This window comes from Bubalus kerabau, chromosome 21, assembly GCF_029407905.1.
Source record: "Bubalus kerabau isolate K-KA32 ecotype Philippines breed swamp buffalo chromosome 21, PCC_UOA_SB_1v2, whole genome shotgun sequence".
Classification (NCBI taxonomy): Eukaryota; Metazoa; Chordata; class Mammalia; order Artiodactyla; family Bovidae; genus Bubalus; species Bubalus kerabau.
In genome coordinates, this window is record NC_073644.1 from 22,501,550 (window position 1) to 22,517,521 (window position 15,972).

The window sequence follows — 15,972 nt, forward strand, 5'->3', positions numbered from 1 at the left end:
AATACTTCTTCACAGGGTAAAGAATGTCTCTCCCTTCACCCACCCCTTAGAATGTATGCTGGTGGAGAGACGAAGCCAATGGTCAAGTTCTGGAACAAGAAAGACAGGGTTGCCTAGGAAAGCATTCCCCATCCAACCTCCATGAGATGGATCCCACTGGTCTCTGCTCTTATATACGTATCACCTCTTGATGGCCACATTGCCCTAGAACTATAGCTTATATCCAAAGATGTCACATAAGCCAAAGGAGATCCTCCTCACTGCTAGTCTCACCTCCAGCAAGAAGCTTTGAGTAAAGCAAAATAAGGAAAACTACAAACAGCCATTTTCCAACAGAGCGAAGTCTCAGGGTCCCCTGAAACATGAATCTACAAAACTAAGAAAGTCTGTAGATCCCAGGCTGCCCCTCACTCTGAGGTGGGAGTAGGTAGGGGGTACATAACGATGTCATTTCATGTGATTAAAAAAATATTGCATAAGTAGGGCGAAGGAAAATAGAATAAAATATAAACTAAAAATAAATGGTTGAGTCAACTCATCTTTAATGCTTTTCCGTGTAACATCTATTTTGTATAATGGAATACGACTTTCATACTCCGACTGCAAATTTAACCTTGGCCACAAGTTATGATGTACATTACAATACACTTTTATTATGTTACACAGTATTGTGGTGGTTTTTTTTAATCTATTGCTAAGCCCCTAACAGTATGTCTGCGTCAGTGAAGCCCATCTGTCACAACCACAGTGGAGATATTATTATGTAAATAGTTCTAGGGCCTCCTTTTGGGGGAATTTAATATACTGTCCTAATATCCCAGCCAGGAAAAAAAAATGTTTATGAAAAAAAAAAAAAACTTTTTTTTTTTTTTTGGTTTGTTTGTTTCATTTGTAAAGAAAGGCAGTTTGAGTTGCTGACTTTTTTTTTTAATAGTTCAAATCTCTTTTCTTCTTCTCTCTCTCACTCACAATGTCTTTAAAAGCTAATGATATGGCTCCTAATAAAATAAAATAAAATACATGAGAGACTTAAACACACCAACTGAAGTGTAGAGTATTAATATCTTGCAGCCTAGTGCATTAGCCATCTTTTCTATATTACAGTCATATTTCAATAAACTAAGTTTTCTTAGCAGGTGCCATATTGGATTATTTCTTTATTAGACTGAGTTATAAAATATGCAGAATGGTAGGCTGAATTTTTTGTTATTTATTGCAGGTTTTAAACCTTTGCCAAAATCCATACAACTAAATCTCCCTCCTTAGAGGTGGAGAGGCAGCAGCTGGAAGGGACCTGCAGGCGCTTGTGCTCTCAGGGCTGTCAATCAGGTGGCTTGGGGGACGGGGGCAGGACAGAACAGAGCATGATATGCAAACAGAAGATGCCAGTTCTCCTGACTTCTCAGTGTGTCTTAATTAGCCAAGTCAGGATTTTAAGGAAGCACAAAGAAAAGAGCTACTTGGACCTCCCAGGCCCACATCAAGCATGTCCATGCTCTTACTCCAACAGGCATCATAGTTTTGCTGAGCTCTAGGCAAGCAGTGAGTGCTTTGCAAGAAGCAAGAGAAGCAAACTGCATGTACTTCAAGACCTCAAGGGGCACTAGTCCAGGGATACCAGGTAGAGAACTGGTGAGAAGTGATACCAGGTAGAGAACTACTTGGGGGTTGTCTTAGTCTGTTCATGATGCTGTAATAAAGTACCGCTAACTGAGTGGCTTATGAACAACAGAAATGTATTGCCCACGGTCTGGAGGCTGGAAGTTCAAGATCAAGGCACTGGAAAATTCAGTGTCTGCTAAGAGCCTGTTTCTTGATTCACAGACATCCATCTCCTTGCTGTGTTTTCACAAGGTGAAAGGAGCAAGCTCTCTGGGGCCTCTTTTATAAGGGCACTAATCCCATTCACTAGGGCTCCACCCTCACGACCTAATCACCCAAAGGTTACACTTTCAAATGCCATCACATGGAAGATTAGGTTTCAATATAGGAATTGGAGGTAGAGGGACACAAACATCTCATCTAGTGTAGGGGTAAAGTGGTCACATGACTGTATGGGTGGGTCCGACTAAGGGCTATAGCAGTTGAGAAGAGAGAGCAGTGGTGCAGGGCTGTTAATCAAGGGAAGCTTCCCAAGGTTGGGGGGGAGGGGTCTCAGCTGGGGCCCAAGGAAAAAGTAGGATTTAGCTGGTTGGAGAGAAGCCGCCACGAGATATCACAACATAGGCATGCGCCTGCACTTGTTCCAGGCAGAAGAAAAGGCACAATGGAGGGCTGGAAGCAGAAAGAACACAAAGGAGATGATAAAGAAGCAGATGGGGTCACAGTGACACATATTGCCCATATCAGCTTGCTGGGATCAAGAGAGGTCTGGAAACCAGGTGAGGGAAATCCCTCCAGCACCCGTTTCACAAGGGGCTAAGCAGCTTCCAGGGTGGCTCAGCAGGAAAGAACCCTCCTGCAATGCAGGAGACCTGGGTTCGATCTCTGGGTCAGAAAGATCCCCTGGAGAAAGGAATGCCAACCCACTCCAGTATTCTTGCCTGGAGAATCCCATGGACAGAGGAACCTCCCGAGCTACCGTCCATGGGGTCTCAAAGAGTCAGATACGACTGAGCGGCCGAACATGCACACAAGCAGCTTCCTGGCAGAAAGCCCTCTTAAAATAAGCAGGAGTCAGCAAGCCAGGCTTGGCCCAGGCAACGAGCAGTCGTGGCTGCGGAAGAAGCATCACGTTGGGAGCGGCATGATCCTTGTTCCTCACACACCTCTCCCAGTCCAGCCATGTCTCAGGTTCAAGGGTGGCAACAAGTAAAATCCAGAAAACACCACTTGACCAAAAGCTCTGCCAGGCATCGCAGCACAAGCTTCTACTTGTGACCTCCATCTAAAGCACACAGAGGGGTAGGGGGCACCCTCTGACTTGTGGACTGCACACAGCCTCAGTCCCTAGCGTCATCTGGCCATGGAGGAGGCAGCCACAGCAGCAGCGGTGCCCAGAGGCAGATCACAGGGGTGCATGAGACAGGAGAGGTGCAGGAGACCTGGGCCCGGAAGAGAGGACCATGCCCAGAGGAAGCAGGGGTGTCCGTAGTGACACCAGTGCCCAGTGGGTGGGGCCACTAACCAGATTCACAGGGAAGTACATACAATGATGTGTCATCCGGGAAGCTAAGTAGAGGATGTCTGTGAGTGTCAGCACGTAACTGTGTGACTCCATTCCTGTGATCGCATTTGTGTGACTTCATCCATGCACCAGAACCCTGCTGTGGAAAGCTTGGTGCACACAGACAAGGGGAAAGGAGGGACACTGGAAGCTGGCTGTGCTGAGGACAGGCATGTGGGATTGCGAGGAGGCTTGTGCATGGCAACTCAAGACCATGGGGGCCACCAGCCATTGCTGCACTCCGTTACCTTCAGCCACAATCCAGCTAAGCGCCTGCTGGTAGAGGGACCCTCCCTGCCCCAGCCTCCAGACAAAGCTGGTTCAGGTCAGAGCCTGGCAAACACAAGCCCGAGAGAAGCTCTCATGGCTTAGCTATGCTCAGCACTTCAGGGAGTGACACCATGAGACCCCACCTGGGCAAACCAGGAGCACCCAGTCCCAACAGAGGAAGAAATCCCACATGCAGAGTAAACTTCCTCGGGTCTCCCATGCTCACTGCAAGAGCTCAAAATGGCAGGGGGAGAGGTGAGGGGGTCAGAAGCAGGAAGCGAAGACCTTCCCAGCAGGGCTGAGGAGAAGCAACAAGAATTTGACTTGGGAGTAACTGGGGTTGGGGGGGAGTCCCCTGGGAGCAAAGGAGCAGTGCCCCACTGTCCCTTTCATCACACTTCCCCAAGACAGGATCCAAACGGGCCAAGTTCCTCTTAAAATCCCAGCCTAGAAATCCCAGCTCTGCCACCGAGCTCCTAGGCTATTTTCATAATCTTTCTGAGCCCTAGGGCCCTCATTTGTAAAAGGACATAACAGCACTTACAGATAAATACAGATACATAACAGCAGGACTGCGGTGAGGGGTAATGAGTTATCAAGGGCCACACAGTAGGTGATCAACTGGGGGCAAGTCACTTCCTGCTTGTAGATCCATTTTGGTGCTTGGGATTGATGTCCTGTGAACTCATATAAATACACCTGAGGCATCTAATTACATTTCAACCTGCACTGCACCCCTCTCCAGGGGGCTAAGGAATCCCAAAGTCAACACCCTCCCCAGGGACCATCTGGGGAGCTTCCTCTAAGTTCAGACACACCCTTCCTGTGTTTGTCCTCAAGTCCTACTGCTCATTTGGGGACACCCATAAACTTTCTGGGTCTGTGCAGAGCTTTGAAGAAGCCAAAACCAGAAGAGACTGAAGATAGACTGAAGATAGCAAAGGACCATGTGAACCTCGCTCTAACTGAAAGAGGCTGGAAATACCAGTGGGGTGGGGGGGACCTTTCTCACAATGTTCATAGATCCCCACAAATGTTCAGGGGTGGAGCGAATGGTACCCTAACTCTACCATACTGTTAATACTGTTCATGGGGTTCTCAAGGCAAGAATACTGAAGTGGTTTACCATTCCCTTCTCCAGTGGACCACATTTTGTCAGAACTCTCTACCATGACCCATCCGTCTTGGGTGGCCCTACATGGCACAGCTCATAGTTTCATTGAGTTAGACAAGGTTGTGGTCCATGTGATCAGTTTGATTAGTTTTGACTGTAAAGAGCAATATTGCAAAGGAACATGGAATGTTAGGTCCATGAATCAAGGTAAACTAGAAGTGGTCAAACAGGAGATGGCAAGAGTGAACATCAACATTTTAGGAATCAGTGAACTAAAATGGACTGGAATGGGTGAATTTAACTCAGATGATCACTATATCTACTACTGTGGGCAAGAATGCCTTAGAAGAAATGGAGTTGCCCTCATAGTCAACAAAAAGAGTCCAAAATGCAGTACTTGGGTGCAATCTCAAAAATGACAGAATGATCTATTTGTTTCCAAGGCAAACCATTCAGTATCACAGCAATCCAAGTCTATGCCCCAACCAGTAATGCTGAAGAAGCTGAACAGTTCTATGAAGACCTACAAGACTTTCTAGAACTAACACCCAAAAAAGATGTCCTTTTCATCATAGGGGACAGGAATGCAAAAGTAGGAAGTCAAGAGGTACCTGGAGTAACAGGCACATTTGGCCTTCGAATACAAAATGAAGCAGGGCAAAGGCTAACAGAGTTTTGCCAGGAGAACACACTGGTCATAGCAAACACCCTCTTCCAACAATACAAGAGAAGACTCTACACATGAACATCACCAGATGGTCAATACCAAAATCAAATTGATTATATTCTTTGCAGCAAAAGATAGAGAAGCTCTACACAGTCAGCAAAAACAAGATTGGGAACTGACTGTGGCTCAGATCATGAACTCCTTATGGCCAAATTCAGACTTACATTGAAGAAAATAGGGAAAACCACTAGACCATTCAGGTATGACCTACATCAAATCCCTGATGATTATACAGTGGAAGTGACATAGATTAAAGGGATTACATCTGGTAAGAGTGCCTGAAGAACTATGGATGAAGGTTCGTGACACTGTACAGGAGGCAGGGATCAAAACCATTCCCAAGAAAAAAAAATGTAAAAAGGCAAAATGGTTGTCTGAGGAGGCCTTACGAAGAGCTGAGAAAAGAAGAGAAGCTAAAGGCAAAGAAGAAAAGGAAATATATACCCATTTGGATGCAGAGTTCTAAAGAATAGCAAGGAGAGATAAGAAAGCCTTCCTCGGTGATCAATGCAAAGAGATGTGCTGTGCTTAGTCACTCAGTCATGTCCGATTCTGAGACCCCATGGACTGTAGCCCACCAGGCTCCTCAGTCCATGAGGATTCCCTAGGCAAGAATACTGGAGTGGGTTGCCATTTCCTTCTCCAGTGCAAAGAAATAGAGGAAAACAATAGAATAGGAAAGACTAGGGATCTCTTCAAGAAAATTAGAGATACCAAGGGAGTATTTCATGCAAAGATGGGCACAATAAAGGACAGAAATGGTATGGACCTAACAGAAGCAGAAGATATTAAAAACAGGTGGCAAGAATACACAGAAGAACTGCACAAAAAATGATCTTCATGACCCAGATAATCATGATGGTGTGATCACCAACCTAGATTCAGACATCCTGGAATGCCAAGTCAAGTGGGCCTTAGGAAGCATCACTACAAACAAAGCTAGTAGAGGTGATGGAATACCAGTTGAGCTATTTCAAATCCTAAAAGATGATGCTGTGAAAGTGCTGCACTCAATATGCCAGCAAATTTGGAAAACTCAGCAGTGGCCACAGGACTGGAAAATGTCAGTTTTCATTCCAATCCCAAAGAAAGGCAATGCCAAAGAATGCTCAAACTACTGCACAATTGCACTCATCTCACACACTAGCAAAGTAGTGCTCAAATTCTCCAAGCCAGGCTTCAACAGTATGTGAACTGTGAACTTCCAGATGTTCAGGCTGGATTTAGAAAAGGCAGAGGAACCAGAGATCAAATTGCCAACATCCATTGAATCATCGAAAAAGCAAGAGTGTTCCAGAAAAACATCTACTGCTTCATTGATTAAGCCAAAGCCTTTGACTGTGTAGATCACAACAAACTGTGGAAAATTTTTCAAGACATGGGAATACCAGACCACCTGACCTGCCTCTTGAGAAATCTGTATGCAGTTAAAGAAGCAATAGTTAGAACTGGACATGGAACAACAGACTAGCTCCAAGTAGGGAAAGGAGTACATCAAGGCTGTATATTGTCACCCCGCTTATTTAACTTATATGTTGAGTACATCATGCAAAATGCAGGGCTGAATGAAGCACAAGGTGGAATCAAGATTTCCAGGAGAAATATCAATAACATCAATTATGCAGATGACACCACCCTTATGGCAGAAAGTGAAGAGGAACTAAAGAGCCTCTTGATGAAAGTGAAAGAGGAGAGTGAAAAATCTGATTTAAAGCTCAACATTCAGAAAACTAAGATCATGGCATCCGGTCCCATCATTACATGGCAAATAGATGGGAAAACAATGGGAACAATGACAAGACTATTTTCCTGAGCTCCAAAATCACTGCAGATGGTGCTTGCAGCCATGAAATTAAAAGCCATTTGCTGCTTGGAAGAAAAGCTATGACCAACCTAGACAGCATATTAAAAAGCAGAGACATTAGTTTGCCAACAAAGGTGCATCTATTCAAAGCTATGGTTTCTCCAGTGGTCATGTATGGTTGTGAAAGTTGGACTATAAAGAAAGCTGAGTGCTGAAGAATTGATGCTTTTGAACTGTGGTGTTGGAGAAGACCCTTGAGTCCCTTGGACTGCAAGGAAATCAAACCAGTCAGTCCTAAAGGAAATCAGTCCTGAATAGTCATTGGAAGGACTGATGCTGAAGCTGAAACTCCAATACTTTGGCCACCTGATGAGAAGAACTGACTCATTGGAAAAGACCCTGATGCTGGGAAAGATTGAAGGCAGGAGGAGAAGGGGATGACAGAGGATGAAATGGTTGGATGGCATCACTGACTCAATGGACATGAGTTTGCATAAGCTCTGGGAGTTGGTGGTGGACAGGGAAGCCTGGTGTGCTGCAATCCATGGGGTCACAAAGAGTCAGACATGACTGAGCAACTGAACTGAACTGAAATGAACTGAACTCTACCATCACTGCCCCCTGAAAGCATCTTGGCAGGGTTCGTGGAAGCAGATACCTCAAGGGAGGCGGGGTTCCCAGGGCAGGAGGTTTCAGGAAAGGCTGGGGTCCTGGGAATGACTCCACCAGCAGTCTGGCTGTGGCAGTCCCAGAGGTAAACTACACAGCAGTGCTAGGGTCAGACCCCTGACAGGAACTGAGGTTGGGGATTGTCCACCCCCTCCTCCAGCCTCTCCCCACTACCCAAGCTGAGTGGGTTCCCTGAAATCACCTCCCACTGCCACAGAATCAAGGCTCAGCTCCCCTGAGCTGGCTGCCCCAAAGACATTGTCATAGGATTTGGGAAAAGAAGAAGACAGAAGAGGAAAGAGAAGGACCAGAAGAGCCATCTGGGGCAAGAGCAAGACAGCCTTTGGAAGTGAGACTTCCCAAGGAAGAGCTAAACTAGAACCTCTTTTCACCAAATAGCAGTTAGAACCTTTCCGGTCTTGTGGCAGCTTCACAGAGATCAATTATCTGTCAGCTGAGAGGCAGAGTGGGGTAGATGCCCAAGGGTGACCCCAGTGAATGGGGGACTCTAGAAAGACTAAGGGGACATCATAGAAGCGGGGTGGGGGGTGGGGGACAAGCTCTCCCTCCTTCGGGGGCTGAAGGCTGGCCCTGACACCTGACACCATCTGGCATGCCGCCCCTCCCAGGAAGGGCACCACTGCAGAGGCCCCTGGAGTCAGACCCCACCACAGGCCTCAGGCCCTACAGCAAGATGAAAGCCACTGAGGAGACGATGAGAGCTTGCAACTTTCATTTAAACCGCCTCTATGCGAACTCAGGAACCAGGTAGCAAAGGATGCTAAAGGGAGACTTGCGAATTATTTTTTTCCCCCCAAAGTCATCATCAGAATGGGACTTCAGCTCCTTATTTTACAGATGATGGAACTGAGAAGACTCACAGCTCGCTAAGACCATGCCGTGTCTCAGCCCCCAGGTCCCGACTCCTGCTTCAGGGTTCTTTCAAGGGGAGGCCAGGGCAGCACTGATGCAGCCAGTCAGCTCCTCCCGCACCTGGCGTGGTGCCGTCCAGGAGCAAGCACTGCTTCCCCTGGCTGACCCCATTCTTGCCCAACTGCTCGCATACCTTCAGAGCTGATTTAGCTGTTTGGACACTGGCGATGAGTAAGAGGAACCGCAAGCGCGCTGGGAGGGGCCTAAGTGGGCAGGCCCGAGCGTGTGAGGGAGGAAGTCCAGGAAGAGGCAGCTCCATTTGGAAACACCCCCGCCAGGATGCAGATGTTCCAGCAGCTGGCTGGGCCGCGGGCCAGCAGGAAGCTGCTCCAGCTCTGACCCCCAGGCCGTGCCTCACCCTTCTCACCTCTTCCCTCCACTCTTCTCCCTGTTTCCCAACCCCCTACTCCCTTCCCTCTTCCGGCTTGAGAGGGCAACTCTTTGTCCCCGCTGCTGCGTTTCTCACTCGCTCTGCCCCTTACACCTTGTCCCTTTCCCCTTTCCCTCCCAGACATTTGTCCTTTCTCTCTCTCTCCCTCCTCTCTATCTCCGCCCCACCCCCACCCCCCGCCCCACTCCTTCCCTTTCTCTCTCCTTCCCTCCCTCTTTAGCTGGACTTTCTGGTACTGAATAGTTATTCTGGGAAGAATAGGAGACCTGGCAGTACCCGGTTCTTTTTCTTTGGCCAAAACCAGGGAGTGCAGACACGAGCAAAATGTGCCCAAGAGAAGAGGAGGAAAAGAAAGCTCATCTAAAGACACATTTCATTCTCAGGCTCCCTCCATTTGATAGACAGATGGGGAAAGAGAAGATAATCAGCCCATTGAACAGCTGGAACTCATAGGGCACAGAAGAGAAATCATTTCCCAACTCCCATTTTCAGACAGGCCCTGTCAAATCCCTTTTCCCAGCTTCAGTGACAACCCAGGCATATCTCATTGCTGGCTAATCACTTCTAATTATTTTTAAAAAGCACAAATGAGCTGAGCCTTGTTCGGAACTCCACCATATATCCCGTATTTCCTTCCTTCCTCCAACACTAGCCAGGCTCTACCTAGCCTAAGAACAAAGGGAGCTCGGTCTACTCTTAAGACATCTCCTACTCCCTCACATTCGTCATGTATTCAGGCAAAAAGATTAAAAAGGTAGAAAGTGCGAAGTGTCTTTTACAGAAGTGGTACTATGGTAGTCCTTCTTTGAGTCGACTGGTCATTGCTGCCTGCTGGCTTCTAAACCTCACTTGCTCAATTATGGCAGCCATACTGGAATCTTTGGAAGCTGCTCACAGGGCTTGACCCTGCACAGTGCCCTCAGAGGGGGAGATTCAGATTCCTCTCCATCTACTTACCCTTTCATCACCCTCTCTACCTATGCTACTGGGGTCCTCTCCCCAGGCAACCAACCCCTTGTGAATGGATGAGGGGCAAGCACAATGAACAAAGAACCTGGCTTTTTACATTTTAGAACACTCTATCTGGGAGATCCAGGATTCCGTGTTGTGGTCCTCAATGCGCTAGCTCTGTGTCAATTGACCTTTGAAGTTAACAGAGCTGTGTTCAAATTCTATTTTATAACTTACTCACCGAGTGACTTTGACCAGTTATCAGCCTCTTTTGTACCCCAGTTGTTTCACTTGCAAAATGGGGGTAATAATATCTTTCATCCAGTGTTGCCAAATATGATCAAACTTAGCACAATAATTACTGGGCACATTATTTTGCCTCTTGGAGTCCCAGTTTGCCTCATATGTAAAATAAAGAGGAAAGCTGTGAGCTCCTGAGTTCCTTTTCAGCTTTCAGTTCTCTAGAGGGTACATATTTATCTCTTCCAATGGGGTATTAACTATGCCTATGACAACAGGAACACAAATTGTCCTTCTATGTTTGCCCAAGTATGTGTATTGACTCATATGTCAACAACCCAACCCTTTGTGGAGCAGTCAGCATCACTCAGGACATGATATGCACTCAGGCTGGACCCCTGAGTGACAATTCAGCATTGTCCATGCCCAGGGCTAGAGATGGGAGAACACATTCAAAGGGGTCAGGACTGCCATCTGGGTATCTGGAAAATCATACTGTCTTACTGTGATATTTTTGTTTATAAAGTCACAATCCACACACCAACCACACAAGCCATCTCTAGTAGATGGATCAAAAACTGCAGTATCATTCTCCTACTGTATTTTGGAGAACTGAAGAACAGAAAAGAAACTTCCTTAACCCAAGGTCACACAGTATCTAGAATGAAAACACTTCATTTTGTAATTAGTCTCCTGGCCAAATTGCCTCTAAATCACTTTTCTCCCTCTCCTGAGCCATCCCTCAGACTCCGCTCCGAGCACGGTAGAGGAAACCTGAGACCTTGGGGATGCCTGGTACTTTGTTCTCTTTCCAAGCTGATCAGACTCCGAGAGCCACTGAGACTCAATGAGGGAAGAGCAGAGCTTTGCAGGTTTGGAATGACTCCAGTTCAGAGCATTCTCCACTCTCCCTGCAAGCTGCTAAAAAAAGACAAAGCCCAACAACCCCAGGACACCAAAAAGAACTCAATAATATATTGGGATTTTCCGAAAACCCATGGAGAACTTGGCCAGGCAAAGGACATGTCAACAGCTTTTTTGATGAGTTCAATGTAAATGAATTAGAAACAGATGGACTAAGTTTCCCTTCAAATACACATGTGCTGGAGAGTTACAGCTGAGAAAATGCTTAGGTCTGTGCATTTCCAGGGACTGGTCAACCCCAAACAGAGTGGGATGTTTTGCTGAGTCCCAAACACTGGCTTATTCTCCTGTCCCTAAAAATAACTGAGCTGTCCAGCTGCTGGATGGATATTTTCTCTTTTGGTTTTGTTTCATTTGCTTTTCTCACAAAGCACCAGTGTGATAAATGACTTCAAAACCTGGTAGAATGTTCTAGAGAAATCAGGCATCCATAAAAGTTTTTCAAAAAATTTAAAAAAAAAAAAAAAAGCTGCTACTCTGCTCACATCATTCCCCTCACTGTGCATCTTGCTCCTTGAACATTACCTGTCATTACTTACCCATCTGTCAATGTCAACTCTGAGATCTACTTCCTCTGGGAAATCTTTAGGGATTACTTTGGTCTTCCTGGACACAGAAATCAATCATTGCAACAACATTTTGAGCATCCAGTATGTGCCCACAATATTCTGTGAATGTCTAAGATAAGCCCCTTGCCCACAGTGAGTTTTTTCTCTAATTAAGAAACTCCTACAAACACGTGTAGCAATTAAGAGATTGAAAACAGGTGATACAGGGAGTCAACATTAATGACACAAGCATTAGGTGGCTTTGGGAATTCAGAGAAGGTGTTAAGTGTATTAAAGAGGTCAGAAATCCTGATAGTAACCAACATCCATTAACGGCTATGTCTGGAGGAGTTGCACAAATGTTTTCTCTTCAGATCTTCACAAAGACCCTTTAACACAGACAGGGATTGATTTTACAGAAGGGAAACAAGGACTCAAGAAGATTAAATGTCTTGTTCAAGGTCACACCACAAGTAAGTGATGAAGCAGGATTAGAGCCCAGACCCGTAGCTCCTAACCCAAGCACCCTTGCCTTAGGTCACACCACGTTTTGCAAAGGCCGGTTAAGTCAGACAAGTGAGGCTCCCTGGTGTAACTACAGCCTTATCCTGGAATCTCCTTATACATGGAATCTCCTGGACACTCTATGTCCACAGTTGATTTACACATACCCACCTTCCCCTTTTGCTAATGAATTGCACTCACCTGGGATTTTCTCCTTTTCTCTGCCATTTTTAAAGACTCAGAGTAAGTCTGTACCTTGAATCTCTCCCCGCTAAAATGTTTTCTCCGTTTTTTTGGAACAAGTCGGACTTATTGGGGGCTTCCCTGGTGGCTCAGCAGTAAAGAATCCCCCTGCGATGCAGGAGATTCAGGAGATGTGGCTTCAATCCCTGAGGTGGGAAAGATCCCTTGGAGAAGGGCATGGCAACCCACTCCAGTATTCTTGCCTGGAAAATCCCATGGACAGAGGAGCCCAATGGGCTACAGTCCATAGGGTCACAGAGTCAGACACAACTGAAGCAACTTAGCATGCACACATGCATGACTTATTGGCTGTGTTTCTCACTTGTCAACTAATTACACATTGGGCTGCACATCACATCTGATAAGAACATTCACTAGCTGGGGCCTGGGGCAGGTATGTAGGGAGGTGAGTCACATAAGTAGGGTATAAGTGAAGTAGGTACCCATGGGTAGAACAGAGGATGTACACAGAGCCAGAGTTACCTTGAGTGGCCTGACCACACAACAGGAAACAATTAGACAACAACCGATATCCTGTGTTGTCAGTTTATATTGCAAGTGCCGTGGGGATAGCAAGCTTCAGTTGAGGTAGGTCACAGATGCTTCATGGAAGAGGATTCAAATGAGCCTTGAGGGCAAGGAGGGCTGAGGGGAGAGGAGAAGTCCTGCCCTATGGGGAGCGTTGTTGTTCAATCAGTCAGTTATGTCAGACTCTTTGTGACCCCAGGGACTGCAGTACGCCAGGCTTCCCTGTCCTTCACCATCTTCCGGAGTTTGTTCAAACTCACGTTCATTGAGTTGGTAATGCCATCCAACCATCTCACCCTTTGTCACCCTCTTCTCCTCCTGCCCTCAATCTTTCCCAGCATCAGGGTGAGGAGGGAGGAGAAGATAAAAGCATGATCCTGTTCCCAGGCATCAGAAGTGGTTCAGAGGAAAGGCAGGTGAGATAGGGAAATGCTGAGATCTGGAAGGGGATAAGAGGTGTTCAATGGGGTTGGCTCAGGGAGGAAAAGAACACCAGAACCAGTGTGTGGAACCTAGACTTTCTCTCCCTTCTCTTTCAGAACAGAGTCAGGTGTCGTCTTCCACAGCAGGATTCTGGGTTTGTTCGTCTGTGACCCTGATGCATGCTTTCAGCAGCTGCATTGTCAGAAGGAAAGGGCCCCCAGCCTAACCCTTCCAGTCCTCCTTTGACAGCCTCTCTCCCTGCCTCTAGAATCTAACTTCTAGGGGGCCTTCCGGTGCCTCCAAGAAGAAGAAGCTCAGGGAAGTCTCACGGAGGCTGAAGGATGCAGGCAGCTGGAGCCATTGAGTCTCAGCTTCACTAACTAGATTATCTGCATTCCCCAAGGTGATTTTTCAAAGGGGAAAGGAGGAAGTCAGCCAGCTTCAAACTTCCCCACTGAGGGCAGGCCCCAGGGTCTGTTGTCAGAATCCCACCTTCCTTCTTCTTCCTTACCCTGACAGCCAGGAGAATGCACCTCCTGGACTTACCTGGAACATGACTGACTAAGGGCTCCAAATCCTAACATTTTAAATCCACAGACTTTGGCTCAAGGACTCCCAGAGGCTTTGTAGAACTTTCCTTAAACTAATTGTTTTTAGAAAATTCCACACTTTTCCATAGAGTCTGCACCATTCTATTTTCTCACCAACCGTGCTAAGGGTTGCAATTTCTTCAAATCTTAGGCAACACTTGGTTTGGTTTGGTTCTGTGTTTTATCATAGCCACCCTATCGGTTGTGAATTGAAATCTCATAGTGGCTTCGATTTACATTTCTCTTATGATTAGAGGATCTTTCCATATACTTGCTGTTCATTTGTATGTCTTTTGGGGGGAAGCATCTATTCAAGTCCTTTGCCATATTGTCAAGTGATCTTCAACAAGGGTGTCAAAGTTATACAATGGAGAAAGGATAGCTTCTTCAACAAATGGTTGAGAAAACTGGATACCTACTTTCACAAGAATGAAATTGGACCCTAACTTACACAATACACAAAAATCAAATCAAAATAAGCTAAAGACTTAAACCTAAATCCTGAAACTGTAAAACTCCTAAAAGAAAACCTAGGGGGAAGCTTTACGACACTGGTCCTGGCAATGCTTTTTTAGATATGAAATCAAAAGCACAGACAACAAAAGCAGAAATAAACAAACAGGTCAACATCAAACCAAAAATCTTCTGCACAGCAAAGGAAACAATCAACAGAATGAATAGGTAACCCACAAAATAAAAGAAAATATTTGTAAACTGTATCTCTAAAAGGGCTTCCCTGGAGGCTCAGTGGTAAAGAATCCACCTGCTAATGCAGGAGAAACGGGTTTGATCCTGGGGTTGGGAAGATCCCCTGGAGAAAGAAACGGTAACCTACTCCAGTATTCTTGCCTGGGAAATCCCTTGGACAGAGGAGCCTGGCAGGCTGTAGGCCATGGGTATCAGAGTCAGACATGACTTGGTGACTAAATGACAACATATGTCTAATAAGCGGTTACAACTCAATAGCTAGAGAACAAGTGACTATTCATAACCATCCCTAGTCCCCTCCCTTCTTCCTGTCATAGAGCCTGTTCCGTCTTTCATCTTTCCCTGTGCGCAGAGATGAGGCAGGGAAGATAACGTCAAAGATTTCATTCTCACAGTGGTACCAGATGCTGAATATGTCTCTAACATCTTCCTCCTAGGGGCAACTTCTATTAGGAGAGCCTTGAGAAAAAATTGTAAGCTGAAGTAATAAACCCCTAAGGGGTTGCAGGTGTGAGTAGAGATTTTGGGTACTTTAACAGGTGGGTGAAGGGTTTGCTTACCTTCATTTCCAAGGGCCAGAGAAGGCTTCTTAGCATTCTCAACATTCATCAGGACTGCTTACACCCACAAAGGGTAGGTAATATTCCTTCTAAAAGAAAAACCTATATGCAGGTCAGGAAGCAACAGTTAGAACTGGACATGGAACAACAGACTGATTCCAAATAGGAAAAGGAGTACGTTAAGGCTGTATATTGTCACCCTGCTTATTTAACTTATATGCAGAGTACATCATGAGAAACACTGGGCTGGAAGAAGCACAGCTGGAATCAAGATTGCCAGGAGAAATATCAATAACCTCAGATATGCAGATGACTCCACCCTTATGGCAGAAAGTGAAGAGGAACTAAAGAGCCTCTTGATGAAAGTGAAAGAGGAGAGTGAAAAAGTTGGCTTAAAGCTCAACATTCAAAAAACTAAGATCACGGCATCTGGTCCCATCACTTCACGGGAAATGGGGAAACAGTGGAAACAGTGTCAGACTTTATTTTTGGGGGGCTCCAAAATCACTGCAGATGGTGATTGCAACCATGAAGTTAAAAGATGCTTACTCCTTGGAAGGAAAGTTATGACCAACCTAGATAGCATATTAAAAAACAGAGACATTACTTTGCCAACAAAGGTCCGTCTAGTCAAGGCTATGGTTTTTCCAGTGGTCACGTATGGATGTGAGAGTTGGAC

The 15,972-nt window shown here is 46.0% G+C and overlaps 1 long non-coding RNA gene across 3 annotated transcripts in view; it reads right to left on the reverse strand.

Moving 5' to 3' along the window:
- The window catches only part of LOC129635857 (uncharacterized), a 29,780-nt gene extending 17,912 nt beyond the window's left edge, over positions 1-11,868 (reverse strand). For all 3 annotated transcript variants that reach the window (XR_008706496.1, XR_008706498.1, XR_008706497.1), the window contains exon 1: positions 11,729-11,868. This is a non-coding gene — a long non-coding RNA (uncharacterized LOC129635857). The remainder of the gene's footprint in view (positions 1-11,728) is intronic.
- Between the last annotated feature and the right edge of the window lie 4,104 nt (positions 11,869-15,972).